Source organism: Apodemus sylvaticus, chromosome 3 (genome assembly GCF_947179515.1).
Source record: "Apodemus sylvaticus chromosome 3, mApoSyl1.1, whole genome shotgun sequence".
NCBI lineage: Eukaryota > Metazoa > Chordata > Mammalia > Rodentia > Muridae > Apodemus > Apodemus sylvaticus.
Window position 1 is genome coordinate 65,091,696 of NC_067474.1, and position 22,550 is coordinate 65,114,245.

The 22,550-nt window shown below is 37.4% G+C and overlaps 1 pseudogene; it reads left to right on the forward strand.

Annotated features, from left to right (window-relative positions):
• Positions 1-4,022: 4,022 nt before the first annotated feature.
• On the forward strand, positions 4,023-4,132 carry LOC127681971 (uncharacterized; annotated as a pseudogene).
• The last annotated feature ends 18,418 nt before the right edge of the window (positions 4,133-22,550 follow it).

Consider the following 22,550-nt stretch of genomic DNA (forward strand, 5'->3'; position numbering starts at 1 on the left):
TTTTACATATCAATCCAATCATTTATGCCAAGTTTCCTTTTGAATACCTTATGAATCAGCATCCCATGAACCCCAACCTTTTGATTCTTAAGAGACAGCAAGCATTCATTTTGTTTCCTAACATTGCAAAAGAATTCAGGGATCTGTCTGTCTTCGTTAAGCACAGACAACAAAATTGTTGGATGAGATACCACCCTGAAATGATCATTTCTACCATACCTAGGCCTAACATTGCTCTGTCCTACATTGACCTTGAATTTATTTGCATTATTATACAAACAAGCCTTTTGCCCACAGCAGCTACTGACACACATGCATTGACACTTGTGGAGGCTTACACTGAGGCCCTGTCCCACGGGCAAGTCACTCTGTCACCAGCAGGGTCGTGCCAGGTTGGAAGCAGGGCATTAAGTAAAGTAGTATGGCCCCATTCTCTCTTGTTCAGAAAACCTGCCTCTCATTTGCCTGACAGGAGGGCAGTTTGGAGCAATAAACTGTTATTGAACCAGGAGATGAGAGTCATGCCAACAGAAGAAAATCCTTTTACACAAGCAAATATGTATAAACATACATACCTTCACATACACATTCATTCACATATGCTCATATACCTGCATGCATTCCTTTTGGGCTCAACTACTTATCTCATACTTATATATTTACACATAGACACTCATACTCACATATGCATACAGAGCAAAAGGTCAAGTGCCAGTGCAGAAAGAACTCACTCATTCTCGATGAAAATTGAACATCAATATGTACTGCACAGAGAAAGAAAAAATATTTTACCCTTTTATTGCTAACTAAATTAAACCCAAATCTGTAAGAAAAAAAGCTTTCTGCTCTTTAGTAAGACTTAGCTTAGTTTGCTGTTAAGATGTCTAGACCTGTTATTTCCAACCCTGCCTGTTCTTTCTGCTCTCTGTAGCATCTTCTCTCTCTCTCTCTCTCTCTCTCTCTCTCTCTCTCTCTCTTGCTCTGTTATATTTTGCTATGTCCTCCTGCCTTAATCTCTAATTTTCTTTCTGTGATGTATGCTTTCTTCTGCTGCCTAATGATCTTGTTCCTAGTTTGTTTGTTTGTTTTTTTAACTGGCTTAGGAACCTATTTTTGAACTGTTTTAAACATGTTTAGATCACATTTTTTAAACATCTTGTTTTTCTATAAAAGTTCACTAAAAGTTCAAACATAAATTCAAATCTTAAATTGAAAAAGAAGTATACCACAGAGATGTTTACATATGTTTTTTTAAGACTAGTTATCTAACTAGATACTGTCACTAGCTCCACAGGTTTATTGAGATTTTCAGTCCATAATTTGTGTCTATTAGCATTAAAGTTTTGTATACATAACCTCAGTCAATATTTATCTTCTGTTCTTGCACCTCCAATACTTTATAAGTTCCCTTTTATGACCTTTGGGTAATTATTTTACAGCTCTGAGGAATGTTTTCTAAGTTGAAAATGCCTTCTCTCTGTCTTAGAATCATTTAACTCATGACATGTGAAGACTGGCAGAGTTCTAATTGAAGTTTTTATATCAGAGAGGGCTTTAATTGTAGTCCTATTATAAAAAGCATAATAATTATTAGTATAATTTTAGGAACTCTTATAGAATAATGATTAGGAATTAAGAAATCATATATTTGTCTGTATGCCATTAGTACAAGACAGTACATCTTCATTGATCTGCAGATAATTTGTGCAATAGGGTAGGCTAATGCCCAGGGATTATATACAAATTTAATGTAATCTATAATATATAGGAAACAAATATCAATAGCAGGAATCAAATCCTGAAAAATGGTGTTCTTTCAGCCTAGCCTGCAAAGACTCACTTCTTGCAGTCTACAGTCCATAGTGAAACCATCTCATAAAGATCACCAGGTAGTCTTTAACTTTGTCTAGGCAACTCCTGATTGTTGTGTTTTGTTTGCTTGGTTTTCCTTTGATACCGCCAAACATAAGACTCTGCGATAGCAGAAGAGTGAATAGTAAACCAAAACAGTAAATAAAATTAAGAATGTGGGAAAAAGAAAGGGGAAGAAAGCAAGAACGTGGGGAAGGGGAAGGAAAGGAGAAAAGGAGGGAGGAGGGAAGCAGAGAGATGGAGGAAGGGAAGGAAAGAGGAAGCAGTAAGGGAGAAAAGCACAAAGAAAAGAAGAAGAAAGAAACAAACTAGGTTGCTACTTCATTCCTCTGTTAAAAACTTTCTCTTTAGGAACTCTAGTGTTCAAAGCCAGCAAGCTCTCCACAGTGTTTTCTGTGTCTGCACTTCTGTGCTCAATCTTGATTCTTGATTTCAAACTATAATGGGTCAGGGCTACTAGAAAGAAAATAACAGTGAGCTTCGTCAGTTTGATGGTATCTCAGAATACACATTCCTTTTGATCTCTCTACTGTTGTTTACTCCAGAAAGTCTTCATATTTCTGTGCCATTCATTCTGTCAGGGATGTGACAGGGTGAAGTACTCTTAATCTACCATTGAAAGATGGCACTTTATTCATAGTCCTTTGGGGGAATTTAATAGATATAGCATGTCTTTCAAGTCTTGACCGCTAAGTCAGCCCCTGTGAAATGATTTTGTGACCACCACTGTAAATATCCCTCACTTACCTAGTTGTCTCTTCACACCATTCTATCTGCTGCCCATCTTGTTTTTACCTTTGTATTGCCTTTAGTTATGCTATCAATTACTTATTTATTAAACGTCAAATATATTTTCACCAAAATATAAGTTAGTCAAATGACTTTCATTCAACAGCAATATAGTCACTCACACTCAGCATCTGTTGTCAATCTTTGTTAAATAATTATGCAGAAAATCAAGTTTGGTTAAGTTGGAGAATGAATGACATAGTGGATTTTTCTAACATAATTTATTTAGAATACCATCTTCCTCTGTATGAAGGTACAAGTTGAATAAATAACTTTGCAGTAAATTGAATATATGTACATCTTATCTTCTCTATAGAATTCTATACACAGGTAAGAATATGCTTGGTAAATACAAAAAATGATTTTAAATATTTCCCAATATTATATTAAACTTACTATAAATTTTTCAATGTTAAAACACTATAAAATGCTATAAAAATGAAAATAATATGAGAGTAATTTCAAGTATATTTATGAGTTCATTATATACATTTTAATTCAAATGTGCACTGCTTTATGATATTTATAGTGGCAATTTCCCTTGTCCTGCATCAATGAACTATTTTTTTCCCTAAGAGTAGTATTCTCACTGTGAGGAGTATTCTCTTTAAGATGCTATAATGCAGTGCCACAATGTACTCAAGCACCCGAAACAAAAAAGACAGCTAGTTTATATCTCTATATGAAGAGCACTATGGGCACAAGAGAAGCCCTTCAGGCATACAATATGGTTGTTGAATTAGACCACATATTGATACTTTTGTTTTATAAATAATGAAGAATGATTTGAATAAAAAGAATCTATTACTTCTTAGTTTTTAAAAGAAAATTTAAAATCTCCAAACCAAGGACCCAGAGTGATGGCTCAGTCTTGAAGAATGCTCATTGTTCTTGCTAAGGACCTGGATTCAATCACCAGCACTCACATGGCAGTTCCCAGTCTTCTGCAATTGAAGTTCCTGTAACCTGACAGGTATACTGTTTGCGACATTTTGTGCACAATGCAAACGTTCTGCAGACAAAACATCCATATAAATAAAAAATAGGAAGGCGAAAATTTAAAGATAAATGAAAATATAAAATCGCTGGACCCTTACACAGTAAGTCAGCTTGGCATATTATAAGTGAATTTTTGAAAGAGAAGCTTAAGGGAAAGTAAGAGAGAAGCAAAAATGTTACAGAAATATATATTTTCAAGCTATTCTATTAATAAGATAATGTCATTCTTCTTGGAAATACAAAATAATACATTGTTGTATTCATATAGTTATTTTGGAATGCAAAATAAACATTTTATTTAAATTTCAGAAAACACTTTGGCAAGGTCTTATTATACCCACATTTAAAAACAGTAAGTTATGCCTGCTCCTAGAGGTCACATGTGTGTAAGTAGATAGAAGAAAGGAGAGAGGTTATGTCTATACTCAGTGTTCTGACCAGTGAACTTCTAAATGTTTAGAAGCCTAACACCTTAAAAGAAAGTGAACCTGGCACCAGGGGTGGAACATGGAACTAGCCTGAGATGACTACCAGTCTGGTAGGAAGTGGAGGGGTAAGACCGTGCCCCAAATGACATCTGCCTGGTGCCATAATGCATGTACTTCTGAGACAACCCCTGAGATTGTCCTAGACACTCAGAGACTGCAGGCACCACAAAGAAGCAAGTAAGTGGTAGAGACATGGAAGAGAAAGAGAAACAGAAGGATTTGGACACAGTGAAGAGGCAGAAGTAGAGACTTGAAGGTAGTGAGAGACAGCCTGTAATTGGTGGTGCCACCTAGGACTATGGTGGGGTCCGGACATGTGCTACCACCAGGGAACACATTTGGTTCCCTGGCTCTACAGTAGCAGGAGTCTGTTCCCACCAAACACTAGTCATATAGGATGGTGTGGGCTGCCCTGTGGGGGCATGTTAATATCTCCATGCTTTGTACAACTGGTCTTACCCATCTCCTAGGCATTTTGTGAGAGCTAGTCCTGGGACCATGGAAGTAGGAGAGTTAAACCCTACCATATGCCAGCTGAAGTACTCCCTATGAAAGGACAATATAAAACCCATTTGTCTCCATTTAAGAACCTCATTTGTCTCCATTTTAAGAACCAGGCCTGATTTCCAGAAAGGCCTTAAGGCAAGTAGCCTCAGGAATAGACCATAAGTCTGAGAAACTAGGTCATAAGACACCAGCTCTAGGAACAGACCATAAAATCCAGAACAAGATCATCACCTCCTAAACAACATTCTGGGGATAACCACAAAAATTGGGAAATATCTCAGAATGGGCCATCTGTGCTGGGTATCCCTATTTCATCACATGATTGAACATTAACAACATGGGAATGAAGACCACTGACCACACATTGAACATTAATGATATAGGAAAGCATGCAACTGACCACCTGTGACTCCCTACAATCCACCAGTGAAAAGTTTAGATTACCTAATTCTTCTACAGAGTTTCCCCAGTTCCCAATAAGAAGGCCTGTATGTCTTTGTCTGGGATCAATTTTGGAGAACGGCTGAGCCCTACATGCTGGATGTTTCTGCAGAATAAACTCTCTTTGTCTTTGCTTATGATCTGAGTCTAGGGTCTTCCTTCAGCAATTTTCTGACCCTTGCATAGAAAGCACAGTAGAGTTGGCTTTTGTTACAGAAGATGCAGTTGAGCTGGCCCAAGGGTATGAGCACTTGGTGACTTTGAATAGGCCAGCTAGGTGAGGCCAGAAGAACTTGCCCTGGTGGTGTGGGAGCAGGAGAAGAGGCAGGCTGGCCATCTAAGATTCCTCTCAGGCGCAGGTCCAAGTGTTAAGCTGTAACTTCTACTTGTCCATTCACAAGTCTGGAAATATTGTCTCCCTTCCCTTTTTAACCCTGCCCACACTGAAAACTTCCTAACAAATGAATGGCTCCAAGAGCCCTGCTCAGTATTCTTGGCAGTTGTCACAACCCCTCTCCTGATGCTGCCAGCAACCCAAATCCACACCTAAGTGCTCATCTCATGACCATGCACAAACACAGCTTGTAGAAGACATGTATTACCCTTTGCCTACAACCCATAACATTTCCCAGCCCTAGCCTAGCTGAGTGATTTCTCAGCTCTGTTCTTTGGGACTGATGAACTTGCCCTGAAAGAGTGCCGAATAAACAATCCTTTATTTATTTTCATCTTGTCTGATCTGGCCTATATCTGTATCACCAAAGGCGAGGAAAAAGCCAGTCACAGGGGCTTTCAATTGGCCCACCCCAATAGCGAACCCATCAATTAACTGCTGGGGTTCATGAAGGAGCCGGTCCTACAGATGCAAAGTGTCATGATTACCATGACACAGGGCAACAACAGGATATGTGAGATGGGGCCCAGGGAGATTCTAGTATTGATTTTTGTAGTAGAAACCAGAGGCTTTATACTAGACTAGAGACTCCTTGGAATGAAGCTTTGGAAGCAAAGATGTGTGGACAAAAGCATATACTGTGAGAAACACTGTCACACTGCAGCCTCTACAATAAGATTGTTCTTTCTCTGCTGGTGTAGGGGTCAGGGGAGCTTGTAGAGGGCAGGTATGACGGGAGGGGGACACGGGTGAGATTGGGGTGCATGATGTGAAATTCACAAAGAACCAATTAACTGGTGTTTGTTTGTTTGTTTTTTAAAGGGTAAAAATGCCCAGTATTCCTACAACAAAACAAAACAAAAACACCAGCAGGTTCTATTTAGGAATATATATGTATACACATAAACACATATGTATTAAAAACTATCAGTGGTTATAAATTTGCAAAAAAAAAAAACCAAAGCAGTATATGAGAGAGAAGTGAATAATAATATTATTCTCTCAAAATTTAAAAATAATTCTAAATAGACCAAGTACATCTATTTATGATTGCCTGCTCGCTTACTTCCCTAGCTCTCCGGTATTAGCATTTGTTTTTCTCATTAGAAGGTGAAAAAAAAGACTGTGGATATTTGACTTCTCCTTCAAGATTTATCCTCCCTTTCAGCCTTATGATTCATCATTACTCCATGGAGAAGGTTGCCCATGTCTCCAGAGTCAGCTGTTGATCTTGTTATTTCATTGCTTCTTGGCAACATCTGTACTGATTTCTTTTCCCCCAAGAGAGCTAGCCAGAGTTGAAAAAAGCCAGGAAACTCCAGTGAAAGCAGGCTGGCAGGAGTTACCCCTAAGGCTGCTGGGGAATTGTAGTTCTTTTAGTTCTGTGGCTTTCACGGTTCTCTTAAGCCTTTAAAATGTGGTCTTAATCTCTCTAGCATTGTTTAAGAGTTTACAATTACCAGTACTAATGTTTTATGCTATTACATCACTGGTAATAAATATTACCTGTGGTAGTATTTATTAGAGTTATGGTAGTAAATATTAGAGTTAATTTATAATGATGCAAAAAATTAATATTATTTAGTAAAACCTGAACAAGTAGCTTCTTTATTTGACAACAACAACAGGTAGGTTGAGAAGTGAAATGTATGAAAAAAATAATTGTTTCTACTATTAAGATCAAAACTCACCAGTTGATTTTGGAAAAATAGCATTATTTGCTAAATTTAAAAATTAAACTTATATTTGTAATAAGCATAGTTCATAAAACATAATTGTAACACATTCTAAAGATAATATAGAATATAATATAGAATAAACATCAATGTACATGTAACAGGATAGTGATGCTGAAAATTATTTTTAACAGGCAAGTTATTAATTACATACATTTTATTAATAAGATGCTATTTCCTCAATTTGATGAATTCTTTTGTAGAGAATGCATATATACATACAAATTATAGGTACATATTAGTTTATCACTGAGCACATATAAGGAATAGACTGTGTTAGTAATATCACCTTCTGCATTTCTTCTTATTATAATAACACTCAGCAATAATAATGGAGAGATTTAGAAATTCAGGTCTACTGAGTATTCACTGATTGTTTTTTGAGTGCCATCAATATCATGTGTTCTTACAGTGATTCTGAAACACATAACTCATGGTTCCTATATTTAAAAATTAATGATCAAATCTACATCAACACATTATGTGCTTGTATAAAATTCTCACAAATAAAAATTTTGTTTTTTCTCCCTGAGTATGCAGACCTTTATTTAAGGCGAGGATCTTTGATCAGCAATAGATGCCAAACACAAAGTGAACTCAATGACATATTCTTTTGTCTCACAACGCTTTGTCTGAGCAGTTTTGCTCCTCCTACAGATCTGTGAATAACAGTCTCTACATCTCTATGCATTCCTTGTGTTTATTTCTTTGGCTCTTTATTGTTGTGTTCATATTTTTTCTTATTTTATTGTTTATTATTTGATGACTGATTTTTTTTAAATCACAGAAATCAAGAAATTGGATGGGCAGGGAGGTAGAAGAAGGTAGAGGAACTAGGAGAGGTTAAACTACAAGGAGAATATACTGAATGCAAAAATTTACTTTTAGTTAAAAGCAGAAATTATAAAACAATGACAAATAATTAAACAAAATTCAGTCATCATATTATTGAAGCTATCAGGTTCAAGATGTCTACTCTTGGAATAATCTTTGTTACCCTAAACAATCCATTTGGTTACATTACATATGGTTGACTTTAAAATTATTCCCTCCTCTGTTTTCTGCAATAAATAAACAGCCGAAATCCTAGTTATGCTTGGTTAAAAACAAAAGGAATTGAATGATTTAATGGAGAAATAAAAGAAAATGTATTGCAATGACATTGCACATATAGAATACTAACCACACTGAGTTTATCAGACCTGTCCTATGCCAATGTGTTTTCTTCAGTGCAGACAAAGAGACAAAGATTACCATTAGACATGGTGTGCATTTATGTCCAAATATGCCAGGGACTCAGAAGTAAAGATAACAAGTTCCAAACAAACCTGGGTATATTGTCAGTCCCTGTCAGAAAGAGAATGCAATTTAACTATTTAACATAGAGCAGAAAGGGGTTTTTAAGAATTCATGCCTCAACTACTGAATATAGAGAGGACAAATTACCTTCATAAGAATAAATGCAGTAATTTGAAATCAAGTTAGGGATGCCCGTCACACATAACAAAATGTTCTACATTTTGCTTCAGTGTTGAATCATCTTTGTTGGGTGTTCTAAATATCACTCACCTCCATTTTTAGTGATTTTTCTTCTGTATTAATTTGTCTAGCAACACTTCCTTTCTTAGTGCTACTGAGTAATTTCTTAAAACTACTAAACATTCCAAATTAGTTCAGATGCTTTTTAAAACATATCTAGTTCCTTTAAAATGTAAGAGTAGATTTGTTGTTTTAGCATAAATAGTGAAATTAAGACTACTAATACTACTTACCATTTTGGCTTCTGCAAGCTCTTCCTTAACTTATATAGTGATTTGAATCAAAATGCCCTCATAGACTCATAAGAAGTGACACTCTTAGGAGGTGTGGCCGTTTGAAGTAGATGAGGCCTTCTTAGAGAATGTATGTCACTAGGGGTTTGTCTTTGCTGTTTCAGAAGCTCAAGGCAAGGTTAGTGTCACCCTTTCTTCCTGTTGTCTGGTGATTCATATGTTAGATCCAGCTACCTCTCTAGTGCCATGTCTTTCTGCATGCCACCATGCTTCCTGCCATGACAGTAACTGACTAAACCTCTGAACTTTAAGGCACTCCCAGTTAAATTTGTTTCTTCATAAGAGTTGCTATTGTCATGATATCTCATCACAGGTATAAAACTCTAACTAACACAACTTAACTTTTGGTTACAATTAATCATCATTTCTTTGGGAAGCTTACCTTATTCTACTTATTACATTGGAAGAGATTCTACATTACACATGGAGTTATTGGCAAAATTACTAATTGCTTGCTTAATGGTCTTCAGCTACAATGATCTATGATCTTCAGAGCAGAGATTCTTCCTGCTTTGCTCATTGTCTTCTTCCAAGTGTCTCATTAAATCCTTGATGAGTAAAAGTGTTTTTGAAAGGTTGACTTAATAAACATTACAGTTCTGAGCATAGGTCTCTTTCCATTCACTACATTTTATGCAAGCATCAGCATGCATGTGCAAAGCTCTTGAGGTTGGCCATGTAAGGGTATGCTGTATTATCCCTCTACATTTTATAGTCAGCCACATTTGTAGAAAATTGAAGGAATGCAAATTAACTTTCAACTAATTCTCTCTAGCCACATAGCACATATGCTTATTTACAAAATCACTCTACCCTCAAGCTTTGTTTCCCTTTATTCTGGTCTGAAATAAACATACATAAAGATAGAATAGACATTGTAAGCCTGGATCCTGCCAAGTCATTTAAGTGCAGCACATAGAGTAATTTATTTCTCAATTTACTTAGTCAACACTGTCAACTTATACATAAATAAATAGATGTGTGTTTCTTTGCTGACAGCATTTTCCCCTAAGTATTGTTTAGTATAATGGTATAGCACTTTGCTATTAGAAACAAATGAAAACCATTTTTAACCACAGTACCAAATTTATAAAATGACAAGTTGATTTTGCCTCTAAAATATTACCAACCAAAAAAAAATCACTACTTTTTTTCTAAAAAAGACATCAACACTGCACTTTATTTTTTTATTAGTTACATTCTTTATTTACATTTTAAATGTCATCCCCTTTTCTGGTTTCCCCCTCCCCCCAAAATCCCATAAGCCTTCCCTAATCAACCCTCCCCTGCTTCCCTGTCCTGGTATTCCTCTACATTACAGCATCAAGTCTTTCCAGGACCAAGGGCCTCTCCTCCCTTTAGTGTCTAACAAGCCCATCCTCTGCTGCTAATGTGTCTGGAGCCATGGGTAAACACTTTACAGTGTTTGTATTTATTATTTATTATTTCTTTAGTTGTTGTGAGGCAAACACTTTCCACAGCATGGGTGAAGACAGAAGTCAGGTCTTTCTTGTTAATCTGACTTTCAGGATTCAGATCAAGTTATCAGCCCTAAGGATGAGCATCCTAACCTGCAGAGCAATACCTGAAGTATATTTTTCTGCTTTAAAATGATATTATTTCAGTTTTGTTCAATATGATATATGATATGTGATATGTGATATATGATGAGATATGAGATGTGAGATGTGAGATATGATGATATATATGATTATATGATTGTATGATATATGATTATATGATTTTATAATATATGATATATGATATGTGATATGTGATATGTGAAATGTGATATGTGATTGATATATGATATATGATGTGTGATATATGATATATATTTATTCTTCTCTCATATAATACATCCCACCTGCAGCCTCTCTTCCACTACTCACAGTTCCTCCGTACCACTCTTCTCCCCTAGACCGAATGCTCCTTCATTTCCCTTTAGAAAATAGCAGTCCTCCAGTGATATTAACTAAACATAGAACAACAAGATAAAACAAGACTAGGCACAAACCCTTATACCCAGGAAAGTCAGTATATTTTTTAAAAACTTTAATTACAGTTAAGTGAATTAGTCCCAATCTCCACTAATTCATCTTTTAATAAGATTTTGTTCTTCCTTTGAATGTTTGCCTATATATAATCTACTCATATGTCAAGATACAATACCTTATAATTCAGAAAATTAAAGTGCTATCAACACACTGAGTCCATCCCTTAGTTACTTCTATCACATATATAGGAAACAGTTATAAAGCCAACTTATAGACGAAGGCGTATATTTGGGCTAACTGTTGAAGAAGGTTAGAGTCCATGAATACTATAGCCTGGAGCATGGCAACAGGCACATGTGCACTGAAGCAGTAGCCAGGCCCCAGTGTCCAGTCTGCTCCATCACAACCACACCTCCAAATCCATCATAAACAATTTCATCAACTATGGATCACACATTCAAACACATGAGCCTACGCTCACTCAAACCACCAAACTGCCTAATGTTACATGGAATATTGCAGATATCTTGCATGCCTTGAGTCCTTAAAACTGCCATCAAATCTGTGTGTTATGTGAAGGAAACAAATTAGAGAAGTTAGCATCAGATTCAAGAGAATAAAATCAGGAATTGTCTGATATGAGATTTAAAATATCTACTTTCATCCGGGCGGTGGTGGTGCATGCCTGTAATCCCAGCACTCTGGGAGGCAGAGGCAGGAGGATTTCTGAGTTCGAGGCCAGCCTGGTCTACAGAGTGAGTTCCAGGACAGCCCAGGGTATACAAAGAAACTCTGCCTCAAAAAACAAAAACAAAAACAAAAACAAACAAACAAACAAAAAAACAAATCCAAAAAACAAAAAATCTACTTTCAGATTATTTGCTCTTAAGCTAGTGTTCTGAGTCCTCAACAGTGAACTAGTGTCTTACAGATGCCAAAATAAAGGTGGATATTTATCATTAGTAGTCTTACTAGAATATAAGAACTTTAACTTTTGAGATTATAAATTGCTTTTCTGAAGAAATGTGCAATAGAAATTACTAGAATCGCATGGTTTACACTCTGAATACAGGCATGGACTATAAGATAAGGCTAGAGAATGTTAGGAAAGAAGCGAAAGAGCCAAATGAGTCTTCTGATTCTTTTATATGTGTTTTTGCATTGAGCATAAACATTCAAAAGATGAACACTTTAAATTCTTAATTTGCTATTTAGTTTGAGAAATTACATATAGATATACCCAATTCGTTTATGTTAATTGCATTATTTTAGTTTTTTATGAATCCCCAAATAAATTGTAATAAATCTGAAATTGGCAGTATATATTTATATCTCTGGGAACAAGTCTGTAATATTAATGAAGATAGAAAACATAAATAAAAGCACATTGTAGTCTACATAGCTGAACAATTTCCTAGTGTAAACAGCATAGCAATCACTGGAAGAAGATGTTGTTGTGGCAGTACAGGATGAGGATATCATTTTAAACACCTATTTTCTCTCTCTGGATCTCATAACCAGGAAAGATTGTGCATGACATGAATGCTGCTGCTAGATAATTTGAGATGAATTATTTATAGAAACTTAAGACATTTTTACTCCCAGAAAATTCTGCAACTGCTATTCTTAGAATCCTTGGGACTAATAGTTAGAAAAAATAAAAGAAAGCAGACAATATACAATGAGGAAGTCTAAATGGGTTCAAAGGAGGTCTGCCTGTATTTGCAATAATAGAGTCTACACTATGGCTTCCTTTGCTCACCACATATAACTCTCTTGCATATGGAGAACTTTATGTGAAAACCTAGGAAGTAATAGGTTAGAAAAGCTATTTTGAACCACATATGAAGAATATTTCTATCCAACTCAATATGCTAGCTCGGTACATACTATATAACCAGCATGGCAAACAAAGGAAAGTACTGCATTTGAGCTGTTATCTTTGAAATGTGACCTCTTTACCTTCATATCTATTTATATGCACAGGTCTGTTCAAAGGCAAAAACCTAAAGAATTTTCCTTATCTAAAGCAACTTTATGTTATAGTCTTATTAGACTAGGGAATTTGGGTCAGGTAATGTTACAAAAAAAGCTCCGGTCTTGTTGAATCTTTCTGGGATGAAAAGGAGTTTGGAATTTCTTTTCTTTCTTTTCTTTTTTTTTTTTTTACTTTCTATATTCTTTGTTTACATTTAAAATTACTTTCCCTTTCCCAGGTCCCCCCCTCCACATAAGTCCCATAAGCCCTCTTCCCTCTGCCCATTTCATAATCAAGTCCTTCCCACTTCTCTGTCATGGTAATCCACAACAACGCAGCATCAAGCCTGTCCAGGACCAGGGCCCTCTCCTTCCTTCTTCTTGGGAATGATTTGATATGTGAGTTGTCCTGGGAATCCAGAGCTTCTGGGCTAATATCCACTTATCAGTGACTGAATTCCATGTGTGTTTTTTGTGAATGAGTAACTGATATTTCCCAGTTCCAACCATTTGCCTAAGAATTTCATGAATTCATTGTTTTTTAATTGCTGAGTAGTATTCCATTGTGCAAATATACCACATTTTCTGTATCCATTCCTCCAATGAGGGACATCCGGGTTCTTTCCAGCTTTTGGCTATTATAAATAAGGCTGTTATGAACATAGTGGAACATGTGTCCTTATTGCATGCCAGGGAAACCTCTGGGTATATGCCCAGGAGTGGTATAGCTGGGTCCTGAGTTAGTACTATGTCAAGTTTTCTGAGGAATTGCCAGACTGATTTCCAGGGTGGTTTTACCAGTTTGCAATCCCACCTACAGTGGAGGAGTGTTCCTCTTTATCCACATCCTCGCCAATACCTGCTGTCTCCTGAATTTTTAACCTTAGCCATTCTGACTGGTATGAGGTGAAATCTCAAGGTTGTTTTGATTTGCATTTCCCTAATGACTAATGATGTTGAACATTACTTAAGGTGCTTCTCAGTCATTTGAAGTTCTTCAGCTGAAAATTATTTGTTTAGCTCTGTACCCCATTTTTAATAGGGTTATTTGGCTCTCTGGAGTCTAACTTCTTGAGTTCATTGTATATATTGAATATTAGCCCTCTGTCAGATGTAGAGTTGGTGAAGATCTTTTCCCAATTTGTTGGTTGCTGTTTTGTCCTTTTGAATTTCTAATTCACATGTTTAATCAGAGAGTTTTTACCCTTTTTTCTTCTACCATATAATCTGAAGGGATGATTCTGTGACTTGGCTAATCTCAGTGCCAAAAACTCATGTGTTACTTGTGTGAGATCTCTCCAATTGAGATCTAAGTGTCAATTACATGACTGTGTATTTTCAATCTAAAATCCAAAATGTCCTGAAATATCACAGAACATGCTGAAAATCACTTAGTACTATACCTGCTTGCTCATTAAAGGTGTTTATTAGCCTTACCATTCTGTTTGACATCTGTCTGCTGTGTTTTACTAACTTGGACTTGAGAAGAAACCTACCCTTTGCCTTTGAGAAAAACACTACATACACACACACACTCACACACACACACACACACACACACACACACCCTTCACTGTAAGAAAATATTTTTATTCATTAAACATATTTGAAAAATTGAGGAAGTACTATAAGGAAAGGGAGAATTAAAGTTCTATAAACTGTTTCAAGATGCTGGGTCATAGGGAGAGAAGGAGAAGATACAGAGATAGAATCAAAAAAAATTTGTTCAATGTCGTAATAAATTACAACATGTTTATATTTAAAAATGTAAATACCACTAACAACCCATCTTACCCCAGTCAGAATGACAATCATTATGAAGACAAGTAACTGAACCACATTTCTAGTATCCATTCTTCAGTTGAGGGACATCTGGGTTGCTTCCAGTTTCTGGGTATTATGACTAAGGTCTCTATAAACATACAGGAGCACATGTTCTTGTGATATGGTGGAGCATCTTTTAAGTGTATGCCCAGCAGTGGTATAGATGGCTCTTCAAGTAAAACTATTTTCAACTTTCCTAGGAAGAGCCAGATTGATTTTACAGAGTGGTTGTATAGGTTTGCAATCCCACCAGCAATGGGGGAATGTTCCTTTTTCTCCACATTCTCACCAGTATGTGCTATCACTTGAGTTTTAGATCTTAGTCATTTTTTGGTATAAGGTAGAATTTCAGCTAAGGATGTTCCACATTTCTTTACATGCTTCTTGTTCATTTGTGATTTCTCTGTTGAAAATTTTCTGTTCAGCTCTGTACCCATTATTAATTGGGTCTAACTTCTTGAGTTTTTAAATATATATTTTGGATTTTAGTTCTCTGTCAGATATAGAGTTAGAAATGAACTTTTCCCAATCTGTAGGCTACTGTTTTGTAGAAACTCAAACAGACCACCTCCAGCAGTCAGACAGAACCCCCAGTTCTCTCTGGATGGATAGGGACACCAATCCACCTACAAAACTTTTGACCCAAAATTGTTCCTGCCTTAAAAAATGCAGGGACAAAAAATAAATCATAAACTGAAGAAATGGTTGACCAGTGTGCGGTACAACTTGATATCTACCACCTGGGCACACACCGAACCCTAACACTATTACTAATGGTATTTTGTGCTTTCAGACCAGAGTTTTTCATGGCTGTTCTATGAGATGCTCTACCCAGCAGCTGACTAAGACAGATGCAGATACCCACATCCAAACATTGGATTAAGATTAGGGAGCCAATAGTGTATGCTCTAAGATCAAAAATTGACAAATGGGACCTCATAAAATTACAAAGTTTCTGTACAGCAAAGGACACCATCAAAAGGACAAATCGGCAACCAACAAATTGGGAAAAGATCTTCACCAATCCTACATCAGATAGAGGGCTAATATCAAATATATATAAAGAACTCAAGAAGTTAGACTCCAGAAAACCAAACAACCCTATTAAAAAATGGGGTACAGAGTTAAACAAAGAATTCTCACCTGAAGAACTTCAGATGGCGGAGAAGCATCTTAAAAAATGCTCAACTTCATTAGTCATTAGGGAAATGCAAATCAAAACAACCCTGAGATTTCACCTTATACCAGTCAGAATGGCTAAGATTAAAAATTCAGGAGACAGCAGGTGTTGACAAGGATGTGGAGAAAGAGGAACACTCCTCCACTGCTGGTGGGGTTGAAAATTGGTACAACCACTCTGGAAATCAGTCTGGCGGTTCCTCCGAAAACTGGGCACCTCACTTCCAGAAGATCCTGCTATACCACTCCTTGGCATATACCCAGAGGATTCCCCACCATTTAATTAGGATACATGCTCTACTATGTTCATAGCAGCCCTATTTATAATTGCCAGATGCTGGAAAGAACCCAGGTATCCCTCAACAGAAGAGTGGATGCAAAAAATGTGGTGTATCTACATAATGGAGTACTATTCAGCCATTAGAAACAATGAATTCATGAAATTCTTTGGCAAATGGATGGAGCTAGAGAACATCATACTAAGTGAGGTAACCCAGACTCAAAAGATGAATCATGGTATGCAGTCACTAATAAGTGGATATTAACCTAGAAAACTGGAATACCCAAAACATAATCCACACATCAAATGAGGTACAAGAAGAAAGGAGGAGTGGCCCCTTGTTCTGGAAAGACTCAGTGAAGCAGTATTCGGCAAAACCAGAACAGGGAAGTGGGAAGGGGTGAGTGGGAAGACAGGGGAGAGAAGGGGGCTTACGGGACTTTCGGGGAGTGGGGGGGCTAGAAAAGGGGAAATCATTTGAAATGTAAATAAAAATATATAGAATAAAAAAAAGAATTAAAAAAAATTAGGGAGCCCTATGGAAAAGTTAGGGGAAGGATTGAAGGAGCTGAAGGGGATAGCAACCCCAGAGGAAGAACAAGATTTTCAAGTAACCTGGACCATTGGAAGCTCCCAGATATTTAGCCACCATAAAAAATAAATAAATAAAAAGCATACATGGGCTTGGTACCTCTTCCCCCATGGTATATATTTAACAGAGGGCTGCCTTCTCTGGCCTCAGTGGGAGAGGATGTACCTAATTTTGTAGAAAGTTGATAGTCTAGGGTAGAGGTGAAGGTGAAGTCGGATAGGGGAAAAACTCTTCGAGGGGGAACCAGGATAGGGGCAGCATTTGGGATATAAATAAATTAATTAACAAATAAAAACAATTGAATGAAAAAAACAGACAAGGTGACTAGGACTGGACAAAAGGGATCCCTCTGCACTGCTAGTAGGAATGCAGAGTAGCTCAGCCTCTAAATTGAAAAGTGATCTGCTGTGAGACCCAGCTGTATCTCTCCTGAGTGTACCTGAAGAACTGTATGACTTATCTCCTTTATTTCTCAATGTAAGACAGACATTTATTGTCAATATTACTGTTCACATTTTTATCCCCAAGACCAAGGTGCTGAGCTCATTGCTACAAAATACAGATAAATCAGAACTTTTAATGCAGAAATAAATTGGGAGACTCAGGGGAGGCAAGAGGCGGTGGTGGCAGCAGTAGTACATCCAGTAGAGAGGGCCGCCACCAGAGGAACTGAGGCAAACGGGACCAGGCAAAAGGTGCTGTGCTCACTACCACTGGCCACCGCCAGCTGGGCTGCATGCAGCTTTTTACCACTCTGAAGCCCCACTTGACATCTGTCTCCTGCCAGCCACCTGCGCACCACCATCTTGGCTCCCTGACACCAGAGAGATCTGATAGCATGCAGACATAGTCCTCTGCTATCATTGCTTGGGTCTAAGCCTGTCTGGCTTTTGCTGGCACCCAGGCCCTGGGCAGCTCAGTGGACTGTCTATGTGCCAACCTGGCCAGGGGTGTCGTTTGCCCTGCAGACTGCCTGGCACTTGCAGGGGCGCCCCACCATCTTGGCTATCAGACACAAGAGTGATCTAATGGACAGAGCCAGGTACACAGACATAGCCCAGGGCTAACATTGCTTGGGTCTAAGCCTGTCAGGCTTTTGCCAGCACCCAGGCCCTGGGCAGCTCTGTGGGCCATCTGTGGTCCAAACCAGTCAGGGGGTCATTTGCCCTGCAGACGGCCCAGCACTCGCAAGGGCACACCTTGCCATCTTGGCTACCTGAAAGAACCAGTTAGCAGACATAGCCCAAGGATAACATCTCTTGGGCATAAGCCTGTCAGGTTTTACCTGGAGTCAGGGCCTGGGCAGCTTGGCGGGCCACTTGTGCACCAACCTGGTTGGGTGATCTTTTGCCCTGCAGAGGGATCAGCACTTGGAAAAGGTACCCGCAGCATCTGCCATCATCACTCCCTGAAGGAGCAGACAGGCAATACCAGGTTTACAGAGACAACTTGGGGCAGGACACACTAGGGCTCCAAGGACACCCAAGAGGAGGGCAGCACATCAACAATCTGTGTCAGGGGAAACCCAGTCATCCAGAGGTGCTGAAATAGCCTTACAGGCTCGTAGGAGGTTCAAACAGCAGCCAGTGACAACAAGACCAACTAATGCAAGATGGCAAAAGGCAAATGTAGGAATGTTACTAACAGAAATCTAGACAATATGGCAACCTCTGAACCCAACTCTCCAACAACAGGAAGTCCTGGATACCCTAACACACCAGAAAAACAAGATATAGATTTAAAATCACTGGTCATGATGCTGCTAGAGGATCACAAAAAGGACATAAATAAATCTTTTAAAGAAATACAGGGGAAGATGAATGAGTTAGAAGCCCTTACAATGGAAACACAAAAATCACTTAAAGAAATTCAGGAAAATATGGGTCAACAGATAGAAGCCAATAAAGAGGAAACGTAAAAATCACTTAAAGAAATGCAGGAGAAATTGAGTCAACAGGCAAAAGTCACGAAAGAGGAAACACAAAAATCTCTTAAAGAATTACAGGAAAACACAAACAAACAAAAGAAGGAACTGAGCAAAACAATCCTGGATCTACAAACAGAAGTAGAAACAACGAAGAAATTACAAAAGGAGACAACTTTGGAGATAGAAAACCTTGAGAAGAAATCAGGGGCCATAGATGCAAATATCAACAACAGAATACAAGAGATGGAAGAAAGAATCTCAGGTGCCAAAGATACCATAGAAACCATTGACTCAACAGTCAAAGAAAATGCAAAATGCAAAAAAGCTTGTAACCCAAAACATCAAGAAATTCCAGGACACAATGAGAAGACCAAACCTAAGGATTATAGGTATAGATGAGAGTGAAGATTTACAACTGAAAGGGCCAGCAAATATCTTCAATAAAATTATGGAAGAAAACTTCCCTAACCTAGAGAGAGATGCCCATGAACATACAAGAAGCCTACAGAACTCCAAACAGACTGGACAAGAACAGATACCTCCCCTCCTGTCACATACTTATCAAAACCCCAAATGTACTAAACAAAGAAAGAATATTAAAGGCAGTAAGAAAAAAAAAAGCCAAGTAAGATATAAAGGAAGACTTATCAGAATCACACCAGACTTCTCACCAGAGACCATGAAAGCTAGAAGATGCTTGGCAGATCTCATGCAGACTCTAAGAGAATACAAATGTCAGCCAAGACTATATACAGTAAAACTCTCAATCACCATAGATGGAGAAACCAAGACATTCCATGACAAAACTAAATTTACACAATATCTTTCCACAAACCCAGCCCTACAAAGGATAATAGGAGGAAAACACCAATACAAGGAGGGAAACTACACCATGGAAAAGGCAAGATAGTAACCTTCTTTCATCAAACCCAAAAGAAGATAACCACTCAAATATAAAAATAACATCAAAAATGACAGGAAGTAATAATCACTACTTCTTAATATCTCTTAACATCAATGGACTCAATTCCTCAATAAAAAGACATAGACTAACAGACTGGATAAAGAACAGGACCCTACATTTTGCTGCATACAGGAAACACACCTCAGTGTCAAAGACAAAATCTACATTAGAGTGAGAGGCTGGAAGACAATTTTACAAGCCAATGGTCTCAGGAAACATGCCATGGTAGTCATTCTAATGTCAGATAAAATTGACCTTCCACCTAAAATCATCAAAAGAGACACGGGAGGACACTTCTTGCTAGTCAAAGGAAAAATCCACCAAGAAGAACTCTCAATTCTGAACATCTATGCTCAAAATGCAAGGGCACCCTCATTTGTAAAAGAAACTTTACTAAAGATCAAAGCCCACCTTGCACTAACACAATAATTGTGGGTGACTTCAACACTCCACTCTCCTCAATGGACCTATCAGGAAAACAGAAACTAAACAGGGACACAGTAAAACTAATTGAAGTTTTGTACCAATTGAATTTAACAGATATATATATATATATAGAACATTTCATCCTAAAGCAAAAGAATATACCTTTTTCTCAGTACCTCATGGTACCTTCTTCAAAATCGACCATATAATTGATCACAAGACAGAACTTAACAAATATAAGATCAAACTAATCCCCATGCCTACTATCAGATCACCATGGAGTAAGTGTGGTCTTCAATAGCAACAAAAACAACAGAAAGCTTACGTACACATGGAGGATAAACAATATTCTACTCAATGATACCTTGGCCAAAGAAGAAATAAAGAAAGAAATCAAAGACTTTTTAGAATTTAATGAAAATACAAGGTACAACATACCAATATCTATGGGACACAATGAAAGCAGTGCTAAGAGGCAAACTCATAGCCCTGAGTGCCTCCAAAAAGAAACAGGAGAGAGCATACACTAGCAGCTTAACAGCACATGTGAAAACTCTGGAAGAAAAAGAAGCTAATTCACGAAGGAGAAGTAGAAGACAGAAAATCATCAAACTCAGGGCTGAAGTCAATCAAGTGGAAACAAAGAGAAACTTACAAAGAATCAACAAAACCAGGAGCTGGTTCTTTGAGAAAATCAACAAGATAGATAAACCCTTAGCCAGAATAACCAAAGGGCACAGAGACAGTATCCAAATTAACACAATTAGAATTGGAAAAGGGGATATAACAACAGAAACTGAGGAAATTAAAAACAATCATTAGATCCTACTACAAAAGCCTATAATCAGCACAACTGGAGAATTTGGAGGAAATGGACAATTTCCTTGACAGATACCAAAGACCAAATTAAATCAAGATCAAATAGATCATTTAAACAGTCCCATATCCCCTTAAGAAATAGAAGAGGTCATAGAGAGTTTTCCAACCAAAAAATACACAGGACCAGATGGTTTCAGTGCAGAATTCTATCAGACTTCCAAAGAAGAATTAACACCAAATATTCTTCAAACTATTCCATAAAATAGAAACAGAAGGAACACTACCCAACTCCTTCTATGAAGCCACAATTACGCTGAAACCAAAACCACACAAAGATCCAACAAAGAAAATGAACTTCAGACCAATTTCCCTTATGAACATCAATGCAAAAATACTTAATAAAATTCTTGCCAACCGAATCCAAGAACACATCAAAATGATCATTTACCATAATCAAATAAGCTTCATCCCATGGATGCAGGAATGGTTCAATATATGGAAATACATCAATGCAATCCACTACATAAATAACTCAAAGGAAAAAACAACATGGTTATTTCATTGGATGCTGAAAAAGCATTTGACAAAATTCAGCATCCTTTCATGCTAAAAGTCTTGGAAAGAACAGGAATTCAAGGCCCATACCTAAACATAGTAAAAGCAACATACAGCAAACCAGTTGCCACCCTCAAACTAAATGGAGAGAAACTTGAAGCAATCCCATTAAAATCAGGGACTAGACAAGGCTGCCCTCTCTCCATATCTTTTCAATACTGTATTTGAGGTACTAGCTAGAGCAATTAGACAACATAAAGAGGTCAAAGGGATTCAAATTAGAAAGGAGGAAGTCAAACTATCACTATTTACAGATGATATGATAGTATACTTAACTGACCCCAAAAACTCCACCAGAGAACTCCTACAGCTGATAAACTGCTTCAGCAAAGTGGCAGGGTATAAAATCAACCCAGGCAAATTAGTAGCCTTTATATACTCAAAGGCTAATCAGGTTGTCAAAGAAATTAGGGAAATGAGACCCTTCACAATAGCCACAAACAATATAAAGTACCTTGGTGTGACTCTGACAAAAGAAGTAAAATATCTGTATGACAAGAACTTCAAGTTTCTGAAGAAGGAAATGGAAGACCTCAGAAAATGGAAATATCTGCCATGCTCGTGGATTGGCAGGATTAATATAGTTAAAATGGCCATCTTTCAAAAAGCAACATACAGATTCAACCCAATACCCATCAAAATCCCAACTCAGTTCTTCATAGAGTTAGAAAAAGCAATTCTCAAATTCACCTGGAATAACAAAAAAATGAAAAAAAAAAACCCAAAAAACAAACAAACAAAAAACAAACAAACAAACAAACAAAAAAAACCCAGGATAGCTAAAACTATTCTCAACAGCAAAAGAAATTCTGGGGGAATCAGTATCCCAGACCTCAAGCAATACTACAGAGATATAGTGTTAAAAACTGCATGGTATTGGTACAGTGACAGG